This window comes from Saccopteryx leptura, chromosome 3, assembly GCF_036850995.1.
Source record: "Saccopteryx leptura isolate mSacLep1 chromosome 3, mSacLep1_pri_phased_curated, whole genome shotgun sequence".
Lineage (NCBI taxonomy): Eukaryota > Metazoa > Chordata > Mammalia > Chiroptera > Emballonuridae > Saccopteryx > Saccopteryx leptura.
The window spans coordinates 182,418,421-182,422,416 of NC_089505.1; the positions used below are offsets into that span (position 1 = coordinate 182,418,421).

Genomic DNA, 3,996 nt, shown 5'->3' on the forward strand with positions numbered 1-3,996 from the left:
CACACAGGTCCAGTATCGGAAGTTTGATATATGAGTTAACTGACTTACGAGCTCGGTTAAAGACTGAATTAAATTCGTATCTCAAGGTACCACTGTAGTTTGCATTGGGTGTGAGGGACAGGCTGTAAGCAGGCAGTGTCCTTATAGCCTAAGGCTTAGTTTTAAGACTAAGCCTTTGCCACCCTTTTAATACTAAGATCTAGCTTTTCTCCACACCCTTGACTGTTGCATGATGTGGGGTGGTGCACTCTCATGAGGTATCCCATTATGCCTCAGATAAGTGACTTTGTATCAGAGACTTCCTTGTTTGTTTATTGGATTAAAGGTTTGATTTCTACACTATAAAATGGGACAGAGGAGCCCATGCTGGAGGAGAGCAGAGAAAGGAGAGCAGAGGAGAGGAGAAGCAGCCAAGGTGGTGGAGTGCTGAAGGAGAAGCCAGTTTGTGCAGAGTTAGAGTAGAGAGAAGGAGATGGGGAAGTCTCCCATTTAGAAACAAAAGACAATATGAAAAAGAATAAAAAGAGTAGGGAGGAACATCATAAGTAGATAATCAGAAAAATGGCCTCCTAGACTGCAGCTATGTCTTCAGTGTACGCCTGGAGTTGACAATAAAGATGTAATCTTCCATGTAATGATGCTTTGCAGTAATAGGATCTCTTAATCCCAGTTATCTCAAAGAAACATAAACATTAATTAGGTTCTCCCTATACCTCTAGAGGAATTCCATTTTCACCCTTCATTTAATTGAGAAACTGTGCTCGCTTTGGCAGCACATATACTAAAATTGGAACAATACAGAGAAGATTAGCATGGCCCCTGCGCATTTAATCGAGAAACTGAGGTACAGAGAAACGAAGGAAACCGCCTCAAGGATGACAATGTGAGTCAGCAGCCTGACCAGGAAGCTGGAGCTGTGACTGTCATTTCCCGGTTTCCTCCATAAATATGAGTGTGTGTGTGTTCCCTTAAGAAAGGCAGCTTTCCAGGGGAGAAATGGAGATGCAGGTCATTCTGGGGAGGGGCAGGACACCTGGCACTAGGCACACAGGTCAGCAGACACTGAAACTTCTGAGGTGGATCTGTTCCCTTCCCTCTCCAGCACTACAAAGCTGGAAAGCTCAGTCTCCCCAATGCCCTGGCTTCCTGCTCCTTAACAGCCCAGCCCAAGCAGTCGCCATGCAGGCTGACCACCCCTGGCCCTCGTGCCTGCAGCTCACTCGTGCCCAGCGTGTGCCAGAAGCCTCCCACCAGTGTGTGCCATGCATTGCAAGATGCCGGCATGTGCATCCACAAAGAATTTTGTCCTTAATGACCAACAGAAAGTTTGTTTGGCGACCTGTCCCTCTAAAGTGGAAAAAGAAAAAGAAAAGAAAGAAAAGGCTGCGAACTGCTTATAATGAGCTTCCAAAGCTCAGTGATGTCTTAACCAGCTTCAAAGAAAGTATTGTACAAACAACTAAACCCCCAACCGCTTGAAGACTTGCCAATCTTCAATGCACTGGAGCTGGATTCTGGAGCAAAGGGCAACCGCGATTATTCTAGAAGTTATGTCATAGATGGTGTAACATTACCTTCTGCCTGCTGGCATCTTATCAGCCCTGTATGCCTGCTCTATTTTGAGACCCATCGAAGCCTGCTACCTGGGACATGCTAACGAGTGAGCGGCTGGCTGGCCAGGCTTGAACCCGCCTCCTCTGGTCAAGAACAGACAGAGCCAGTGGGCAGGGGTCAGTCTCTCTGTGGCCGAATTGGTGGTTTAAAATCATGCCTTTCCTTCCATGTGAAATTCAGAGGCACAGTGCAAACTACACCATAACTCAGATCAACCAACTAGAGGGAAAACACAGAGACACCTCTTTATTTCCATTTCTTGGATATTCAGCAAGAGGGCAAACAGTAGTAAAAAGTGGAGCTTTCCATGAGGCAAGGCAGAGAGCCAGAGCCCCAGGCAGCCAGACCTGTCAGGCCCCGGGAATGTGAAGGCCGTGGTCTGACCCTATGTTTGTAAGACCCTGGCTTCTTTCCTTGCCAATGCCAGGTGGCCAGGACTCAGGCTCTAACCTCATGCTATATATTCAGCGACTTCTACAAAACATACAGCCTCTCACTCTCACTGAGGGGTGTTTTAAGAGGCAGGGTCTGGTCTTTCTGCTGTTCTGTCCCCCACTTCTCTCTCCACAGACCAACCCCACCCACACTCCCCCATCTTCCCCTCCACTGCCACTAAGGGCCCAGGGCCAGCAGCTACCTGACAGCTGGCACGTGCATTTAGCTGTGCTGTTTTACTGCTTCCTAGGACCCAGAAACCACTGTGTCTGGCCTTGCTGAGACTTCATGGAGAAGCTATAGCTTCTTCCCAACTCCCAACAATCAGTGGCTTTTTCCTACTTCAGTACCAAAGAGGTAGTGATGATTTATACGGTGCGTGGAAGATGTTATAAGATAACAGCCTGCTCTCCTGCCTCCATTCGGTTTTGGTCTTCCTCATAAGAGAGGGGAAAGAGTTTACTTCTGGCAGACAGTCCTATTGGATTTAGAACAGTGATGGTCAGAAAGCCTTCCTCTTCATCCATCTCAAAATGAGAGGTACCCTGAAGAAAATGAAGGGATAAAGGTCTCAGCTGATGACAGCACAAAGGCTTGGGGTTCTAAAAAAAGTTCAGGAGGCAAGAGAGTAAGTTCCATGCCAAAGCACTCAAGAGACTAGGGTGAAGACATATCAAGATGTACCATTTTTTGCCCTGGCCGGTTGGCTCAGCGGTAGAGCGTCGGCCTAGCGTGCGGAGGACCCGGGTTCGATTCCCGGCCAGGGCACACAGGAGAAGCGCCCATTTGCTTCTCCACCCCTCCGCTGCGCTTTCCTCTCTGTCTCTCTCTTCCCCTCCTGCAGCCAAGGCTCCATTGGAGCAAAGATGGCCCGGGCGCTGGGGATGGCTTTGTGGCCTCTGCCTCAGGCGCTAGAGTGGCTCTGGTCGCAACATGGCGACCCCCAGGATGGGCAGATTATCGCCCCCTGGTGGGCAGAGCATAGCCCTTGGTGGGCGTGCCGGGTGGATCCCGGTTGGGCGCATGCGGGAGTCTGTCTGACTGTCTCTCCCCGTTTCCAGCTTCAGAAAAAAAAAATGAAAAAAAAAAAAAAAATGTACCATTTTTTAACCACCATGTGTTGAATAGTGGGATCCTTCAGCTTTCACGTGTCGTTACTGACTTAATAGCTATTGTGTGCAATAGCCTCTTAATTAACTTCTCCTTAGACAAATAATAAATAACCCCCCTTTCTAAAAGCTCGGAAAAATAATGTTCCTCTTTTTTTTAAGGTAGTAAGCCCTAGTCAGTCATTCAAAATCTCCCTTTTTTTGATGACTATCTCTACAAGTAAAATGTTAGGAAGGCCAGAGTAATTAGGTTAAGTCATAACCAGCCCACTGCCATCTGTGCATAAAATGTGCAGATGATCTTGGTAACAGTTAAGCCACTTATTAACCTCTAATTAGCTGGGAAGTGATGAAAGAAGAAGCAACTAATGATGGGTAATCTAAGAAATTGGTTGTCATTATTTTGCTTCAGTTTACAGCAATTCTTGCCTTTCTAAATATAAGAATGGGAAGATACTTAAGGCATTAAACCTAAGAGCTGGAGAGGAGGCCCCACAGAATTTAAAATTCTCTGCGAGATCAGTTAGAAGTCTGTCCTGGTTGAGAAACTGAAGTCAAAGACCTAGGTTCAAGTTCTACTTTATTTCTATCCCTTTCTGGCTGCATGAGCTTAGATGAGTTACCAAATCTCTTGAAATGTCAATTCTTTACTTGTAAAATGGAAGAGTAATAATATTCACCTTGTAGGGGTGTTGTAAAGATGAGCATAACATGTCAAATGTTGTGTAAGGGCTTAGGAAGTGATAATTATGGGAGAATGAAGTGAAGAGGATTCGTTAATAAACAAGACTCTCCCAACTAATCCCACCCCCAATTGTGATTTGGGAGCTCAGTGTAT

At 46.4% G+C, this 3,996-nt stretch overlaps 1 pseudogene; it reads left to right on the forward strand.

The window, feature by feature from the left end:
* Positions 1-757: 757 nt before the first annotated feature.
* LOC136401993 (U6 spliceosomal RNA) lies at positions 758-826 on the forward strand (annotated as a pseudogene).
* Positions 827-3,996: the final 3,170 nt, after the last annotated feature.